Source organism: Crocodylus siamensis, chromosome 3 (genome assembly GCF_052110815.1).
Source record: "Crocodylus siamensis isolate JL-2025a chromosome 3, ASM5211081v1, whole genome shotgun sequence".
Classification (NCBI taxonomy): Eukaryota; Metazoa; Chordata; order Crocodylia; family Crocodylidae; genus Crocodylus; species Crocodylus siamensis.
In genome coordinates, this window is record NC_143397.1 from 200,915,992 (window position 1) to 200,935,918 (window position 19,927).

At 48.5% G+C, this 19,927-nt stretch overlaps 1 protein-coding gene across 5 annotated transcripts in view; it reads right to left on the reverse strand.

Moving 5' to 3' along the window:
• EYA1 (EYA transcriptional coactivator and phosphatase 1) overlaps positions 1 to 19,927 on the reverse strand; it is a 268,703-nt gene that overhangs the window by 211,483 nt on the left and 37,293 nt on the right. The window contains exon 2 of one of the 5 annotated variants that reach the window (XM_090040164.1): positions 17,969 to 18,065. The exons of the other annotated variants lie outside the window; for them this stretch is intronic. The gene's annotated coding sequence lies outside the window, so the exon portion shown is untranslated. The remainder of the gene's footprint in view (positions 1 to 17,968; positions 18,066 to 19,927) is intronic. 5 annotated transcript variants of the gene reach the window in all.

A 19,927-nucleotide genomic window follows, 5' to 3' on the forward strand; every position in this document is an offset into this window, starting at 1 on the left:
GTCACAGGGCACCACGATGAGTGACTGCCATCAATTACAACCCTCTGGGTCCAACCACGGAGCCAATTTCCCAGCTAGCGGATCGTGGTGGAGCCAAGGCCGCAACTGGCCAGTTTGGCCAAGAGGCGATCGTGGGATACCAGATCAAAAGCTTTTTTGAAGTCAAGATATATGACATCAATCTCTTCTCCCTCGTCCAGGTGATAGGTCACCTGGTCATAGAAGGAAATGAGATTGGTCAAACAAGACCTACCCGCAACAAACCCATGCTGGCTATCCCTTAGAATGTTAGCCTGGGCCAGTCCCTCAAGGATGGCCTCCTTAATAAACTTTTCTAAGATCTTCCCCAGGATAGAAGTCAGGCTGATGGGCCTGTAGTTAGCCGGGTCCACTCTCCTCCCTTTCTTGAAGATTGGCACCACGTTGCCTTCTTCCAGTCTTCGGGCACTACACCAGAGCACCAGGAGTTTTCAAAGATCCGTGCCAGGGGCTGGGCTATGACGCTCGCCAGCTCCTTGAGTACCCTGGGGTGCAGATTGTCAGGGCCGGCTGACTTGAAGGTATCCAGCTTCTCAAGGTGTTCCTTCACGAGGTCAGCATTTATGGAGGGTAGGGGATCCCCATCAGCATGGGTGTCCCATAGGACTGATGAAAGACTGACGCAAAGTACCTATTTAATAGGTTGGCTTTTTCCTGGGCGTCCGTTGTCAGTTGCCCCATCTGGTTTAGCAGGGGTCCAACATTGCCCTTGCTTTTCCTCTGGCTCCCCGCATATCTGAAAAAGGACTTTTTGTTGTCCTTGATGCTTGAAGCTAGTTGGAGTTCAGTTGCAGCCTTGGCTTTCCTGGTTTGCTCCCTGCAGGACCGGACCAGTGCAGAATAATCCTCCTTGGAGGTGAATCCCGTCCTCCATCCTTTGTAGGCTTTCCTTTTTAGCCGCAGGAGGTCTGCTAGGTCCCTGGAGAGCCAGGAGGGCTGCTGTGCCTTCTTGCTGCCTTTCCTCCATGTTGGAATAGATTTAGCTTGTGCATTGAGGATCGCTTCCTTGAGAAGCAACCACTCTTCTTGAACTCTCATCTCTCTGGGGTCATGGTCCCTGAGGGCCGGACCGACAAGCCTCTTGAGCTTGTCAAAGTTGGCTTTTCTGAAGTCAAGGACTTCTGTGTTGCTGACTGACTTGCCAGCTTTATGGTGGATGGTGAAGGTGATCAGCTCGTGGTCGCTGTCACCCAGCTTCCCATTGATCACTAGGTCACCGATTAGGTCGTCCCCCGTAGCCAGTACCAGGTCGAGCAGCGCTTTGCCTCTCGTTGGTCCATAGACTTCTTGAGTCAGGTAGAGGTCATCCACGCACGAGAGAAAGCTTTGCGACAGCTCAGATTTTGCTGAGTGATCTTCCCACGAGATGTCCGGGTAATTGAAGTCACCCATGACAACAAAGGTCCTGGAGCAAGCGGCCTCAGTCAGTTCCCGGGCGAACTCCTGGTCAAGCTCAGGACTTTGAGTGGGAGGTCTGTAGTAGACTCCCACTGTTGTGTCCCCTGTGCCGTATTCCCCATGAATTTTTACCCAGAGGGTCTCTAGCTGTCCATGCCGGTCGCCAACGTCAGCTTGCAGGGACATGTAGCTTTCCTTCACATAGAGAGCTACACCCCCGCCCCTTTTGTCAACACAATCCCTCCTGTACAGGGTATAGCCCTCTATACCCGTGGTCCAGTCATGGGTGGAGTCCCACCAGGTCTCCGTTATCCCAATGATGTCATAATTCTTTGCACTGAGCAGGAGGACGAGCTCCTCCTGCTTGTTACCCAGGCTCCTGGCATTAGTGTGCAGGCAGGCAAGTGTGCCCTTGGGGGCTCTTGCCTTGCCCACAGATTGTGCCAGGGCAGTTAGGCTCCGGAGTGATGAGAGACGTGCGGGTGAAGCCCGCTGTGCCCCCGCTCCCCCGAAGCCCCCCAGACACCCCCTCAGCAGCCACAGAGCCCCCTGCCAACCCCCAGCCCAGCCGGAGGTAAGCGGGCTCGTGGTGGGAAGGGGTTAACTCCTCGCTCCGTGGGAGGAGGCCGCTGCCTGGTGCCGGGCCAGGTCAAGCCCCCGCCCAGGCCCCTACTTGGCCCAGCCCCCCCAGGAGTGACAAGAGAAGGAGTGGGGTACTCACCAGTCCCCCTCCTGTAGGGCAGGGCCCCCCAAATCCCAGGCAGGGGCCCCCCAAACCTGAGAAACTAGCGTTCCCCTACGGCAGGCCCACTGCGCATGCGCGCAGTTTAGAAGGGCTCGCGAAACAGGGGGAAAAAAAAAAAAAAAAAGCTCAGTTAGGCTCCGGAATGGTGAGAGACGCGTGGGTGAAGCCCGCTGCACCCCCGCTCCCCTGAAGCCCCCCAGATACCCCCTCAGCAGCCGCAGAGCCCCCTGCCGACCCCCAGCACAGCCGGAGGTAAGCGGGCTCATGGTGGGAAGGGGTTAACTCTTCAGATATTCAGATGCTCCTCAGTGGTCTTCTTCCTGGAGACCAGAAAGACACCCTCCTTAAAGCGGCCAACTGGCCTCCTCAAGACCCTGGCTAAGACCATCTGCCGAACCTCTATAAACAGGTTCTTGAGGCTGTCCCCAGGGTCTCCCCACAAAAAACAGACTGGTCCAAAATTTCCACCTGTAAGCAAAAGCCAGAGGAACACCCTGCCAACTACTATTCTCACCTGGTCCAAGCCTTTAAGGCACATCCTGGCAATCAGGACCCAGAAACCAGCCTCCCTGCCATGGTTATTCAGACCTTTGTTTTAGGGCTGTTACCTAGGATCTCTGAGTCCCTGCAAAGCACTGTGGTCAGGTGGGAAGCCAAACCCCTCACCGAAATTCTGGCTGCTGCCGCTCATTTCTATACTAAAGCCCAGCAGCAAAAATCAAAAGCTCAGGACAAGTTAATGGCTTTGCAAATCAAAGATCTCCAGGGTGGTGCCAGACCACAGTGCCCTGCAGGACTGTTTTGCTCAACCCAACCACCCGGTCCCTCTGACATTCCCAATGATGTCTGCTGCTACTGTAAGCAAAGAGGCCATTGGAAGAATGAGTGCCCGAACAAACCCCGGGGGCCCCCACTCTCAGCTAGCGCCCCTCCATTTCAGCCAGGCGCCCACCAAGCTCCACTGCCCGGACCAGCTCCTCTCCGGTCCTTCAAAGGTGAAAATTAGTATTAGGACAGCCAAGAAGACCCAGAGACTCTAGCCCCTTTACTTTCTGCCTTTTCTGATGCTACAATACCTGTTACTGTGGGAGGACGAACTGTTCCTTTTCTTGTTGACACCGGTGCTTCTTTGTCTATGCTTAGCTCTGATTTTGTTTCTAAGGTTCCCATTTCTGATAGAGTAATCACTGCTGTAGGTATTGGGGATCAACCCATTGACCACCCCATTACACAGCCGCTCTCATTTACCTTGGGTCCCTTTACTGAGCAACATGCCTTTTTGCTGAGTCCTTGCACCTCTGTAAATCTTTTGGGGTGAGACCTTTGCAAATTGCGGGCAACAGTTCACTGTTCTCCAGATGGGGCTTTTCTCACATTATCCCAGACTCAAATTCCTGCCTTGATGATAACACTGATGGAACAGGAACCCGAGTCCAATTCTTCCTTGTTGCAACAGGAACTATTGGCTCACTTTCCTGAGTCCTTTTGGTCCCACTCCACAACCGATGTGGGACTCCTCAAGGGTGCCATCCCAGTTTCTATCAAGGTTAAATCAGAAGCGTCTCCCCCAGCAATCCCACAATACCTGCTATCAGTTGCTGCCTCCAGAGGCATTGCTCCTGTAATACAAGGTCTCCTAGAACAGGGTGTCCTTGTACCTGCCCACTCCTGTTGTAATACCCCAATCCTTCCAGTCCGAAAGAAAGAGAAGTGTACACCTGAGAGGTTGCCTGTTTATCGTTTTGTTCAAGATTTGCATGCTATTAACAATTTTGTGATTCCCTTGACAGCTGTGGTACCCAACCCCCCCAACTCTACTTTCTAAAATCCCTGCTTCTGCTCTTTATTTTTCTGTGATGGATCTCTGCAATGCTTTTTTTTCTATACCAGTTCACCCTGACTCTCAATATTTATTTGCTTTTACTATCAGGGCCAGCAATACACCTTCACCTGTCTGCATCAAGGATTCCGTGATTCACCCACCATATATAGCCAACTGCTCAAGTCTGACCTCAATACAGTCCAGCTGCCTCATGATTCTGTGCTGGTTCACTATGTAGATGATTTGCTTCTCTGTTCTGATACTCTCCCTCATTGCCAAGCTGACTCTGTCGCTCTTTTAGAGCAACTTGCAGCACAGGGCCACAAAGCCTCCTGCTGTAAGCTCCAATTCTATCAGACTTCTGTTACCCATCTGGGGTACACTATTTCTTACGGTACCCAGAACCTGTCTCCTGATCGTCTTTCAGCTGTTCTCTCTCTCCCTCGCCCACAGACTAAACGCCAGCTCCGTGGTTTTCTAGGTGATGTCAACTACTGCCGACAGTGGATTCCTAATTATTCTGGACTTTCTAAACCTCTCACCCTTCTCACCTGTGATTCTTCCTGCTACCCTGGGAAGACGTCCATGAATCTGCCTTCTGTCAGCTCAAGCAAGCCCTTTCTTCTTCCCCCGCTCTCCATCTGCCTGACTACTCAAAGCCTTTCACTCTTTTCTGCCATGAACACCAAGGCACTGCCTCTGGTGTCTTGACCCAGACTTTCAGACCCTCCCCACACCATCCTGTTGCTTACTATAGTGCCTCCCTTGACCCAGTCACTACTGGGTTTCCTCCTTGCCTCCGGACCATTGCTGCCGCCACTCTGTTGGTTTCTAAAACTGACAACCTTGTCCTTGGGCACCCCCTTACTGTTGCTGTCCCACACACTGTCCTTGCCCTTCTCCAGCATGGCAGAACTCAGCACTTGTCCCCTGGCTGTCTAACCCGCTACAAGGTGGTTCTCCTGGCTGCGGACCACATGAGCCTTGTCCGCTGCAATCCCCTCAATCCTGCCTCTCTTTTTCCTTCACCCTCAGATGGTCAACCCCATGACTGCACTCAGCTTGTGGATTTTGTTTCCCTTCCCCATCCTGATTTTTCCGATACCCCTCTGACTAACCCTGACCTCATTTTCTACACTGATGGCTCCTATTTTTGAGATGATTATGGAATTCTCTGAGCTGGCTATGCTGTCTGCTCCAATTATGCCGTTGTTGAATCTGCTCCTCTTTCTGTTACTAGTGCTCAAGCTGCTGAACTCATTGCTCTCACTCGTACCTGTCACCTTGCCGCTGAACAATCCACTAATATCTATACAGACTCTCGCTATGCCTTTGGTATCTGCCATTCCTTTTTCACAGATCTGGAAACAGTGAGGGTTTCTTACTTCTGCTGGGACTCCCATCTCTCACCATCACCTTACTACTGCTCTCCTGGATGCTATTCTCCTTCCCTCCACTCTTGCTGTCCCATGGTGCAAAGTGCATACTGCTGATGATGATCCCATGTCTCTGGGAAACAATAGGGCAGACGCTGCAGCCAAAACCGCCGCCCTGTCAGAACTCTCGGCTCCAGTGCTTCCGGCCACTCTCTACCTTTCTTCCCCTGTCTCCCCTGACCTTCCCTTTCTCCAGGATGCCACCCCAGACACCAAAAAGGATGCCTGGATCTCCACAGGCTGCTCTCTCCACTCCGACTCCTTGTGGCAGCATCCATCTGGTCACCTTGTAGCCCCCAGAGCCCTGTTATCCCTATTGGCTCAAACGGCACACTCAGTGGCCCATTCGGCCAAAGGGGGGATGATAGCCTAAGTTGGCCGCCATTGGTATGCCCCTGGTTTTTCCATCGTGGCTGCCCATTTTTGTCACCAGTGTCCGCAGTGTCAGCGACACAATCCTGGCCGGCCACCCCACCAGCCACATGCATTCCACAGATCTTTGGGTCTTTACCCTTTTTCCCACCTCCAGATGGACTTCATCCAGTTGCCCAGGTCAGAACCCTGGAAGTATGTGTTGGTCATTGTCTGCCTTTTTAGCATCTGGCCTGAGGCATACCCTTGCCAACAGGCTGATGCCCTCACTGTGGCCAAAAAGCGTTTTTTTGACCTGCTGCCCAGCTTTGGTCTACCCCTTTCCCTAGAGTCAGACCATGGCTCCCATTTTGTTTGCCATACGGTCCAACATTTTTGCAAGGTCCTTTCCATCCGATACCAGCTCCACACCCTAAATCATCCTCAGAGTGGAGGTAAAGTGGAATGGAAAAACTTAGATATTAAGCTTCACTTGGAGAAGACTTGTGAACAAACTGGTCTAAAGTGGCCAGAGGCCCTCCCATTGGTACTGTTCCAAATCTGAAATTCTGTTCAGAGGTCCTCAGGTCTGACCCCTTTTGAGATTATTATGGGTCGAACCATGAGGGGACTCGCCGCACCTCCACCCCAACATCTGACTCATCTACATGATCCTCTATTAACCTACTGCCAAGGGCTCACCAAGGCCCTCAGGGTTATCTTGTTGCAGGTTAAAGCTACAGCGCAACCTCTGTCTCTAGATAGCGGCCCGGTTGGCAACCCAGTCCAACCGGGAGATTGGGTCCTGATGAAAGTCCACCAGAGGAAGGACTGCGTGCAGCCTTGGTGGAAGGGGCCTTTCCTGCTAACCACCCCAACTGCTGTGAACATTGCTGAGGTTTCTGCTTGGGTCCATACCTCCCACTGTAGCCACCCTGACAGAGTGGAAGGCTTCTCTCAGCAGTGATACCTCCATGAAGATCCAGAGGGTTCCTGTGAGTGAAGATCAGACAACGAAATCTTGAAGAGATTCTTATGAGTGAAGGTCAGACAATGAAGTCTCGAAGGATAGCCTACATGGCTAGCCAAGTTTTACTTTTGGCTATGAATGGAGTGGACTGGCCAAGTTCGCCGATGACACCAAACTTTGGGGCATAGCATCCACGCCAGAAGATAGGCGGATGATCCAGGCTGACCTGGACAAGCTCAGCAAATGGGCAGACGAGAACCTGATGGTGTTTAACACCGAAAAATGCAAGGTTCTCCACCTTGGGAGGAAAAAACTGCAGCACCCTTATAGGCTCGGCAGTGCTACGTTGGTTAGCACTACAGAAGAAAAAGACTTGGGGGTCATCATTGACCACAAGATGAACATGAGCCTCCAGTGCGATGCTGCGGCTAGTAAAGCGACCAAAATGCTGGCGTGCATCCATAGATGCTTCTCGAGCAAAACCCAGGACGTCATTCTCCCCTTGTACTCGGCCTTGGTGAGGCCGCAGCTGGAGTACTGCGTCCAGTTTTGGGCTCCACAATTCAAAAAGGATGTGGAGAAGCTTGAGAGAGTCCAGAGGAGAGCCACGCGCATGATCAGAGGTCAGGAAAACAGATCTTACGATGACAGGCTGAGAGCCATGGGACTCTTTAGCCTGGAAAAGTGCAGGCTCAGGGGTGATCTGATGGCCACCTATAAGTTTATCGGGGTGACCACCAGGATCTGGGGGAACATCTGTTCACCAGAGCGCCCCAAGGGATGACGAGGTTGAACGGTCACAAACTCCTGCAAGACCGTTTCAGGCTGGACATAAGGAAGAATTTCTTTACTGTCCGAGCCCCCAAGGTCTGGAACAGTCTGCCAGCGGAGGTGGTTCAAGCACCTACATTGAACACCTTCAAGAGTAAATTGGATGCTTATCTTGCTGGGATCCTATGACCCCAGCTGACTTCCTGCCCTTTGGGCAGGGGGCTGGACTCAATGCTCTCCCGAGGTCCCTTCCAGCTCTAATGTCTATGAAATCTATGAAAATTTTGTTTTGTGTGTTGAATTGCCCTTTAGTACTTCAATATGAATCACACTAACCCTTTGGGAAGTCTAAGATAATTACGTAGATTTAGAAACTCCCCAGGGTGTAACACTGTTCTGTATTCTTGCAGTCAGTATTTTACTGGTGGTAGTGTGCTGGAGGCCGAAGTTTTAGTCAAGGTTGGCCCCTCGAAGTTCCAAAGGATATCAGCATTTGGGATACCACCCCGAGATGTTGCCTTTTCTTTTATTTTGTTTCATGCCCAGAGTTTTAGTCGGGGCATGGGAGGAGAACATTATTATGGTCCTGGGGCAGAGCACTGCTAGTGCAGGCAACCTTATGAATTGCTGGATGTGCATACATGGGCCTACACACCCAGCCAGAGAAATCCCAGTGCTTGGAGTACCGATTCCCATTGAGGATTGGGGAAACAGTACCAATACCAGCTTCATCAGATTTTTCCTCCCACTCTAGTAGAACACAGCAGTCAATCCCTGAATGGTGGAAAAAGACTCGGGATAGCTAGAAACCGTCTTTTAGACTTGAAGCAGCCCTCTGTTTTAGGTCCAATGGGAGTGGTAGGATGGGTGAAGCTGGTTACTCAGTGGGGCACTACCCCAAATGTCAAGTAACTTTCAACTAGCACTCCCATAATACGTCTGGGATCCTGCTGGGAAACACGTCCCTTCAGTGCACCAACAGGTCTCTCACTATTCATAGAACCCTGGAGGACACCCATAGTTTGGTAATGAATGGGTCTGAATTTTACATGTTGTTAGGTTCTACTTCTCACAACCAATCAATATCTCGATGCAGGTGGGTGGGGAGCACATGTGCCCCTTCCTATACCTTACAGGTCAATCAAAAATGCCGAATTGGGAGCACAACCCAATTGGGACCTCAGCACTATACCGCTCCAGGCTTGTTCTGGCTATGAGGGAATGATGCCATCAAGATTCTGCCCTGGCATTGGGTCGGCACCTGTACCCTGGGGAGACTCGTCCTGGAATTTAACTTATGCCCAAGCCTCTCTCTGCATGAGGTATCTGATCTCCCATCTGGCTTTCCCATATCTAGGCGAGCTGTTGAAAACCCACTGGTTCGCCGACCCACAGGATTCCATGAATTTACTAGGGCATTTCCCCCTTGGTTGGGGGTAGCTGAATTAGAAAGAACTATTGTAAATATTTTGGGAGTTATGGACAATTTTTTTTAATGCCATCACCGATGCTTTAGGAGCTCTTAATGATGAAATTACCCAGATAGGGCAGGTGGCTACCAAACAAGGTATGGCTTTGGATTATCTCATAGAATCAATGAGTCAGAAGGGACCTAGACAGATCATCAAGTCCGACACCCCGCCACAGGTAGGAATGAGCACTGGGGGTGGGAGGGGTCATAAAACCCCAGCCAAGTGCCTATCCAGTCTCCTCTTGAAGATTTCCAGGGAAGGTGAGAGCACCACTCTCTTAGCTGCCCAGAGTAGGGTCTGTGCTATTATTAATCACGCTTGCTGTACCTGAATCGATCAGCACCAATGAGTGGAAAAAGACCGCCGCACCATAAGAAGGCAGTTGCAGCTGATACATGCAGCTGCAGAGGAGAAACACTTTGATTGGTGGGGGTGGCTACCAGATGTGGGGGGATGGTTGAAATCCCCGCTAAAATGGTGTATTCTGAGTTTATTATACATTTTTGCCGTTTTCATTATTATCCAAATTATTCCGTGTTGCTTACGCTGTTATCTATCAAAAACTGCTCAGAGTGTTTCTAGGCTCTCTAGGACGGAGTTACAGATGATGGCACTCAAGGAGGTGGCCTATAAGTGCAAACGACAAGAAAATGTCAAAGGCCTTATGAATATAGAGGTGTAAGCACAAGTGCTTACAAGGGGGGAATGATGAGGAATGGAAAAGTACTGGAAGAAGTGAATACAGGTCAGGATGGAGGGGGGAGATGTGGGTGAAGGCCGAATGGGAATAACACAGCAGCCTTCAGGATAAGCTCATCAGAAAGCAGCTTGCGAAAACTCGCTTGGCTCAGCCAGACACCGAGATGAGTTGCTGTCAGACTGCCAAGACTGTGTCACGGGGTGGGGTGATCTGTGCATGATGTATCAGTATATAAGTTAGCCTGTACTTTGTTCTCATTGAGAACGAGCTGCCCCTTGCTATTCACCTGTGGCCATGCAAAATAAAGTGCTTCTGTTAGCCAAACAGTGATTCTGTCTGAATTTCTACATCAAAGGGCATGGCTGTAGAGTACCTTCAATGGGCTGATCGCACAACAAATGTAACTTCTGTCTGCTCCCTAAATTTAGGTGGTGAATCTGCCATAGTAGTTGAATAGGTCAGTACAGGAGACTAGGGCTATGTGACGCTTCAGTCCTTGATTCAATTTGGCAGAGATTTGACCTGAGTTGGTGGCCAAATTTCTGAACCTGAATCAAATCAGAGGACCCTTTAATCTCTCCAAATTGAATCAGAACCCTCTGAATCTATTTGGAGAGATTTGGCGATTCAGACATAGTCACAGCTTTAAATGTTTTTTCTACATATCTCTAGTAGCAGGGGATCATGAATTCTGCGATGCTGGAGTGTATGGAGTGTCCCACAGAAGCACAGGGGGCTCCCCGGCACGCTCCCCAGTGGACCCAGAAGTGCACCAGAACCACTTCTGGGTTCACTGCCGAGCACATGGAGGCCCATGCCCCACCCCGCACTCCTATGGGACACTCCATGCACCCCAGCATCACAGCATTCACAAGCCACACTGGTACCTCGAGGTATGTAGAAAAAACATGTAAAGCTGTGTCTATGTCCGAATCGCTGACTCTGAATCAGCATTGAATCTTCAGATTTGGATTCAGCCGAATTGAATCAGGGACAGTGATCTGAATCAACGAATTGAATCACTGTCCCTGATTCAGGCCGAATCCAAACTAAATAGGGCCCACTTTGCGCATGCCTACAGGAGACACTCTATTGAAAACAAGTTGCTCAGAAAGCCACTGAGGTTCAAAGATAGCTGTTACTAGTAAATGGTAAAATGTGGTAAATCCTGGGAAACTGAATTTCCAAGGGAGCAGAAGACGGCCAAGATTTTGTCAATATTTAAAAAGGGAACAGAAGTAATCTGAAATAAAAAAGCCTGACATTAATGGTATGGCTAAAATGGGATGCAGCAAAGGACAAAAATATAAATAATACCAAACAAATTCATGGTAAAAAAACTCAACCCTACTTTTTTATCATTTTATACATTAGAATGCCCAGCTGATAAAAGGAAGCAGTGCTGAACACTGTACCTGGAAATAAGCAAAGGAGAGAATCCTGCTATAGGAAAGGAGTGGTGGTGACCAGGGTGTGGAATTCTGCTTCGAAAGAGGTGGTGAGAGCCCCTGCTTTGTGGTGGGGATAAGAGAAGGAAGGGAATCCCTGACACTGTTATCCTAGAACAACACGTGTCTCTTGCTATTAGCGTTGTGTTTCCTAGCTTCTCATCCACTGCTCGATACAACACCATAATATTGATGTTCTGAGTAAATTTATACAGCAAGCCTTACTTTTTTCTTAATCTTACTATCCCACCCACTGCCTGAGTCAGAATATTATAAATAAAATAAGGCCTAGAGAGCGAGTACGCACTCAGCAGACTGTATGCTGTCAATAAAGTGGTTAAATCAGGTTGTGTGCTGCATTAATTTCAATAGGCCCAGAGAGCTAAAGGTGTCAATGTGCCCCTGCCATTTAAGAGTATTAGCAGTTAACCACAGCACAAGGTCTTAAGTGCTGAATACTCACCTTGCTTAACTGGAAGGCAGATGACCACCAGTATCCTTCTGTTAGTTTTTTATTAAGCATACAGAAAAGAAAAACAGTGAAAGTGTTTCAAATATAAAGTATTAGAAATATTTAAGTCCTTTGATTTAATATTCTTTATTCTTTTTCTCATATGGGCAGAGGAATTTTAGGAGGGGGAGGGGAAAAAGAAAAATATAACCTCTTTTAGATGGTATTAGCTGTCCTTTGGAGAGAGAGAAGCTAGCTGGGATGATCTAAGATGCTAATATGGAGCTGCTAACAAGACTACCACCCACAAAAGGAGAGAGAAAAGAAAAACTAAAATAAAAATCTAGGTTCTGTCTCTGATGCTGATTTGTACTTACAGCTAGAAACACATGGGCAGAGCAAGTAACCCCATCAGCCATGCTGAGACCTGGCAACTTGGAGATGGTGGTATTCTCTTCTGTCCTACCAGTGAGGGGATGTGGAAGACGACATGAGACACCAACTGGTGGCTTCAGGAATGGTGAGACCATCACAGAGACCAACTGGCAGCTTTGGGAATGGTGTCTTGAGGCAGGCTTCAGCTTCCTAGACAACTACCCGCACATCACGACGAGAAACATGCGTGGGTGGGATGGGCTTCACCTTTCCCCCAAGGTAAGCATGTGTTCTCTTCTAGGTTGGCGGATCTCCTCCGGCAGACTTTAAACTAGGCTTATCGGGGGAAGGGGAAGATGAGGGCAGGGGAAACCTTGGACCACTAAATCAAGCGACACCCACAAGTACAGCCCAGCCTAGACCAATGAGCAAAACAAATACCCAGATAAGCAACAAGGGCCAGGGCAATGCTGAATTTAGGGGGCCAACACATCTTCAGGAGGCCTCAAATGTCTCTACACAAATGCTCGTAGTATGGGAAACATGCAAGAGGAACTTACCCTCCTGCTAGCTGACAACAATGCAGACGTAGTGGGGCTCATTGAAATGTGGTGGGACCCAACACATGACTGGGCAGTGAATATCAAGGGCTATAAGCTGTACAGGAGGGACAGGACAGGGAGGAAAGGTGGGAGTGTGGCGCTCTACATTAAGGAAGAATACACATCTTCATTAAGTAGCACAGGGTCAGAGGAGGGGTACACTGAAGTGTCCTGGGTTAGAATACAAGGCAGTTGAGAGGAAAGGGACTTAATGGTGGGGGTCTACTACAGACCACCCAACCAAGGGGAAGAGCTAGACCGGAAATTCTTAAGTCAGCTCACAGAGGTAGTTAGGTCAAAAGACGTGGTCATCATGAGTGACCTGAACTTTCCAGACATCTGCTGGGAAGAGCAGTCAGCCAGGTCTGACCGCTCACATAGATTCCTAGCTGAAATGGAGGAACTCCACTTAACCCAGGAGGTGCACAGCTCCACCAGGGGAGACACCCTGTTGGACCTGGTGCTGGCCATAGGTGACAACCTGGTGAGGGGACTGGGGGTGCTCGACCACCTGGGCGACAGTGATCATTGCCTGCTGGAATTCAGCACAAGATGGCAAAGGCTTGCAGCAAGGCAGCAGCCCTAGATTTCAGGAGGACGGACTTCAATGAGCTAAGAAGAATAGTCAGGCAGGCACTGAGGTTCCAGAGGGGAGGGGAGTCGGGTGTCCAAGAAGAGTGGCCAATCCTTAAGGAGACAATCCTCCAAGCCCAAAGGGAGGTAATTCCAACACAGATCAAAGGGGGCAGGAGGGCGCAAAAGCCCCCATGGCTCACCAAAAGCATCCAGGAACGTCTTCTAACTAAAAGGGAGGTGTACACCCAATGGAAGGGAAGGGCCATCACCAGGGAGGACTATATTGCAGTTGCTCGGGGCTCCAGGGGGGCAGTCAGGAAGGCCAAGGTGGAGATGGAACTGGGGCTAGCTACCCAGGATCAAGGACAACAAGAAGTCCTTTTTTAAATACATAGGGGGCAAAAAGAAGGTACCGGGTAACGTGGGGCCCCTGCAAGACACTCTAGGAAATCTGGTCATCACACCAGATGACAAAGCCAACCTATTTAACAACTTCTTTGCCTCCATTTTCCTGAGCAGGGACCGGATCAGCCCACACACCAGGACCCCCTCAGGCCCCAGGGGAGGCGCACCTAGGCCAAGGGTCAGTGAGGAACTAGTCAGGGAACTTCTGGAGGGACTGGATGTATTTAAAACAGCTGGTCCTAATGCTCTCCATCCCAGAGTGCTGAGGGAATTAGCCGAGGTCATTGTGGGACCCTGGCACAGCTTTACGAGCACTTCTGGTGCTCTGGTGTGGTGCCAGAGGACTGGAAAAAAGCCAACGTGGTTCCAATCTTCAAAAAAGGGAGGAAGGAGGACCCAGGAAACTATAAGCCAGTTGGTCTTACCTCGATCCTGGGTAAACTTTTTGAGAGAATTATCCTGGTGCATGTCCATGAGGGGCCAGCGGGGGAGCTTATGCTTAGGGGCAACCAACATGGGTTCATTAGAGGCAGGTCCTGTCAGACCACCCTGGTGGCTTTCTATGACCAGGTCACAAAATACTTAAATGCAGGAGTAGCAGTGCACGTAGTCTTTCTGGACTTTAGGAAGGCCTTCGACACTGTCTCTCACCCCGTTCTCCTTAAGAAACTGGGGGACTGTGGTGTCCACACCTACACAGCCAAATGGATTGCTAACTGGCTGGGCGGCTGCACCCAGAGAGTGGTGGTGGATGGGTCATTTTCGACCTGGAGGGATGCGGGCAGTGGGGTCCCCCAGGGCTCGGTCCTTGGGCCCGCACTGTTCAACATCTTCATCAGCATCTTGGACGAGGGGGTAAAAAGCACCCTGTTCAAATCTGCTGATGACACTAAGATGTGGGGGGATATGGGCATACTAGATGGGAGGAATAGGCTGCAATCAGACCGAGACAGGTTACAGGGGTGGGCGGACAAGAATAAGATGGGATTCAACACTGACAAGTGCAAGGTGATGCACCTGGGAAGGAAGAACCAGCAGCATACCTACAGGCTGGAGAACTCCCTTCTTGTCAGTACAGAGACAGAAAAGGATCTTGGCATCATCATTGATGCCAAGATAGAACATGGGCCGGCAGTGTGGGGATGCAGTCAGGAAGTCCAACCATACCTTGTCATGCATCCACAGATGCATCTCAAGCAGGTCCAAGGAGGTGATCCTCCCCTTCTATGCAACACTGGTCGGGCTGCAGCTGGAGTACTGTGTCTAGTTCTGGACGCCGCACTTCAGGAGGGACGTGGACAACATGGAGAGGGTCCAGAGGAGGGCCACTCGCATGATCAGGGGGCAGCAGGGCAGGCCCTATGAGGAGAGGCTATGGGACCTGAACCTGTTCAGCCTCCACAAGAGAAGGCTGAGGGGGGATCTAGTGGCCTGTTGCAAACTAGTCAGAGGGAACCAGCAGGCACTGGGGGAGTCCCTGTTCCCCCGAGCACTGCCAGGAGTGACTAGAAATAACAGTCACAGCCTGGCGGAGGGTAGATTCAGACTAGACATCAGGAGGTGCTACTTCACTGTCAGGGTGGCTAGGATCTGGAACCATCTTCCAAGAGAAGCGGTGCTGGTTCCTACCCTGGGGGCCTTTAAGACAAGGCTGGACGAACACCTTGCTGGGGTCGTTTGACCCCAGTACCTTTTTCTAACAAGGCAGGGGTTTGAACTTGATTTGCTCAGGTCCCTTCCGACCCTACCAACTATGAAACCATGAAACTTGCAGCAGCACCTGGGTGCTTAGAGCCAACCAGCTGCCTAACTGTTCAAGGGCTGACAAGTGCATTACTGAAGAAACAGGGTTGGCTGCCTAAACCAGGCCCTTATTGAACAGGAGACAGAGAGAGAGAAGGTACAGGGTAAGGAATAAGGTGAGGAAAGGAAAATAATGCAAGGGAACAAAAACCCAAACCTAATATTATAGTCATTCTTCAGGATTTATCCAAATCTGGTGAAAGGAAAGATGCCATCTGGGTCCCCCTCTCTTTTGTCATGTCTGATCAAGACACCTTTCAGGATTAGGACCATGAAGACCCCACAGTGCCACAGTGGATCCTGAGGTCCTAGAATACAATGGAGGTGATAGCCAAGATGACTGGTTTCCCTCCTTCTCGTCTACCTGTCCACAGCCTGACTTCATTAAAGTCTATTCTTTAAGGATCCACAAGGTCACTGACTGATGGAACAGCCCATCCCTTCATTATTTCATCTATCAATCAGGTTTAATTTATAATGCACCAATTTTTGTCCATTAGTTTCCTCTCTCTTTTCCTCTGGTTTACAAGACATGACTTTAACACAGTTGTTAGGTTATATCAGCAGACCTTTCTGTTTGGACTAATTCAGTCTTTTTCTCTTTCACCTTTACTGACTTTTATGGACAAATTTATGTAACAGGCTAAGTTGGTCTTTTGTTACCTTCCACAACTTAAGAGCAGAGGCCTCTGCACAACAGATGTCACTGGTTACTGATGTTTAGCAGCAGGATTAAAATTTCCTGTCACAGTCAGTCATGAGTGAGCCTTCATTCAGAGCTCAGTTCAGCTCAGGGGAGAGTTGAAAGGCTGATACTTTTTGAATACTTATTTCAAATATTTGGCTTGCACACAGAATGTTTTGGTTGTGTTTATTTTTATTAAGAGAATGCATTACTGAAAGAGAGAAAATGAAGCAGTCCCCATCATGGGAAAAAAACAAAACAAAACTTTTCTGAACAGGTGGACTTGCAAGTAGGATATTTACCCTCTTGTTGAGTCTTGTCCTAATTAAGAGTGTAAACTCTTGGAGCCAGGGAGTGACTTCTTACTTTACCTCTATCTAGTGCCTACCAGAAAGCAGCATGGCTTTTTGACTGGGGATTCAGGCAGTAGGGATAGACTGTTATTTAGGCACTTTTGACAATTTACTGTAAGATAATATTACACAATAATAGACAAACACTGTGCTTTCTTTATCCAGGGAGTGCATGGGCTGCAAGGTAATAATAATAAAAGTACAGCAATGGAAATTATTTCTTCTTTTTGATTTTATGGCTGATCCATTGCATTTAAAAAAAAAAAAAAGGCAGTCAAGCCTAAATCAATTTTTTAAAGAATTCTTGGACAATTAAGAAAATAAATGTTTTGTAGAATTTTAATAAAAACAAAAGTTCAGAGCCACAAAGCAGAAAGGGTAGTGGTGCCAGTATCTCTCCCCACAATGTTATCACAAGAGTAGATACTCACTTAGGAAGTGAAAGACTTGGGTTAAAATAGTATCTCTGCCCAATCCAGAGCAAGGCTAGAAACCCAGGTTCATGCCTCCCAGAAGATTCAGAAGTCAGGTTGTTCTTGAGTTCAAAAGGGATAGAACTAACCTAGCAACCAGGTTTCTTTTATTATTCGTTACTTAATTCATCACATCTACAAAACACTGCATAATTTCAAAATATGGCATGACAAACACCATGATAGTCCCTACTCTAAGAATAGCATAAATTCCCACTTGTGCTATTGCCAGCTTTTTACATCAATGTAAGCATAATTGTGAACAGAAGTGTAATGTCTTCCAGCTTTATCATTGTAAAACAACATGGTTATACTTTGGGGAATTTTTGTTGCAAAATCTATGGTGCAGAAACCCCCAATTACAATATCTACCTTTTCCCACAAGCTTTGAAATAATCAAAAGACTTGTGTATTTTTGTTGAGGAAACAACTGAAAAATTCAACTACTTTCAGATGCAGCAATGTGTCCACCTAGGGAGAAGTGTGCAAAATATAACTGGCTATTTATTTATCTAGGAGGATTTTCCAGAACAGTTTCTTACATTCTAAAAACTTCAGAATAAGCCACAGCCACCAGAATCAAATATGAAAACACGTAATAAAAACAACAAAGTTTATTGTCCTCAATCCCCAGCTAGAAACAAGGATCACACAGAATTGAGAATAAAGAACTGTGAAGCTGATTCATCTGCTTCTATAAACAGATTTATCATAGCCTTGTTTATAACATTCAGTACAATTTACTGGTTTGAACTACTGCTTTCTGACAATGAAATAATAATTAGGAACTACCTAATTCTGAGGGTGCAACCTCTTTGATGTAAAAACTACAAAACTCCACATTCTAAATGTTGCCACATGGTGGCAAGTACTTCTGTAATTTCTTAGCAGATGGGCAAAAAATATTGCTAAGATCCAAGAGAATACTCGTGGCTCAAGTGATACTCTTCTGAAAAACATTAAAAAGTCTTGCTTGAAAAGTTATCCATTAGGAGGGCTTTCCACCCAAATCAATTTCAATCTGAATCACTGTCTTTGACTTCTAGAGCAATTACAATTCTAAAGTCATTATTTAAGCTGACAGACACACTACCTTTGATCCATCTTGTCAGAGTGCCGTGGAGTGACTCCTCCTGCTCTGACTGGGGTCAGGTAGACATTCAGCTTCTACCAGGAAAATCGCTGTTCTCCTGGTAGAAACAAGGAGGGAACAAACATTCAGGTTTTTTCTTCCAGACCAAAAATGGCCACCCTTGGAAAAAAGTAATGCCGCAACAACTAGGGTTAAAATCACTCCTGGGATACTGAACATCTATAGATTTTCCCCCAACTTAACTTCTGGGAACTAGGTGAAGCGGAGCTGGGGAAAGACTCCCCAAGACTAGGGTCAGTCCAGTCTTGACAAGGTGCGCAGAGCAGCTGTTCCCCTCCATCCTGTAGACCAGGAGGTAAGGGAAGAAAGTCCTTAGTTTCAAGAAGAGGCTCTCACTGACTTCCCCTTTCAGCTGAGCAGCGGGGCAGTGACTTAAATGCTGGCAGCAGGGAGCAGGGCTCCAGGAAAGGCTTTCCAATTGTGGGGGCAGCAATTTAAAAGCCAGAGGGGCCAGGAGCTAGGTGTGCAGAGGCTCTCCCCAATCTAGTGCTTTCTTGCTGCTCCAACACCCAGCTAAGCAGCAAAGTAATTTAAATGCCAGTGGCTGGGAGCACGGCTGGAAGCACTTTGGTGGCACAGTGGTAAGGAGAAGCTGACAGAACCAGGAACTGGGCTATAGAAAGCCTCTGCATACCTGGTTCCTGGCCCCTCTAGCTTTTAAATTGCTGCCCCTGCCACTCAGCTGAGTGGCAGGAAAGGGACAAAAGGAAGCCAGAGAGACAGGGAGGCAGGTGCACAGAGGCTTTCCCCAGCCCAGCTCCTGGGTCTTCCAGCTTTCCCTTCCTACCCCACCACTCAGCTAACCCACAGCAGTACAGGACAAGGCAAGCTGCTGTGCCACTGCAGTGAAATGTGCCACCTTGCCCCACACTTCTCTGGGTCAGCCCAGGGCATTGTGGTGTAAGGCACGCTGCCGTGCCCCTGTCACAAGGCCGCCAGAGCCTTGCTGCAACTGCCCTATAATTCCTTCCCCTCTCCCGGTGCTCCTCTGGGTCAGCCCCCAGGGAAAATGCCCCCCCTCCTGCCACTCAGCTGATCAGTGGGAGTGGGGGACGTTCTTCCAGGCCTGAAAAACTCCCAGCGCTATCTGTGGCAGGTGCTGCTCTTCAGCAGCTGTCAATACTTGACAGCCTGCCCCCTTCTCTGGCAAGAGAGAGAGCAGGCTCTCAATTAATGGGCTCCCCAAAGTGGGGTGAGAGCTGGCCCTGGAATAGCCCTCTAGTGCCCCCTGGTGGAGAGCTTGCCCATGAAGCTCTCCAGGTATGGGGCAAGAGGAACTTCTGTACAGTCCAGCTCCCTGGTTATTTTTCTATCAGAAGAAATTTCTTACAGTAGACATCAACATCAGCATACAGCCTGAGAGAGTTCACCCTGCCCAGAAAAAAAAAAAAGATGATTTTTCAAGAAGTATTTCTCTTGGACTTTGAAATATGGTTCAGGAATGTTTTGAATTTCCTTTTTGTTTTAGCCATAAGACAAAGAAAAGTAGTATTGCCTGTGTGGCCTAGTTTTCTCTGCAGAATTGCAGGATCCCAAGAGTGCTTTATCAGCATTCATGTCTTTGTCAGCAAGAAGTATCAGCACTCAGAGTGCCTTAGTAAGGGGCGATCTGGCTGGGGGCCAGAAAATGATATACCCTGCCCTGCCTTAGATATAGCACAGACTGTGACTGCACATCTAAAGTAATTTGAAATAATCTGTGAGACTACTGACCACCTAGATCAGCATTTGGATATTTTTAGTTCAAAGCCTGGGTAAAACACAATTTTATGTTCTTGCACATACAATTAAACAACTAGAAACAGACCATTATTTACAATAGCAAATCTTGCTCCCAAGTACTAGTACTCCTGTTAACAGAACAGGAGAATTAAATCACTAATTGTTCTACTCATTTAC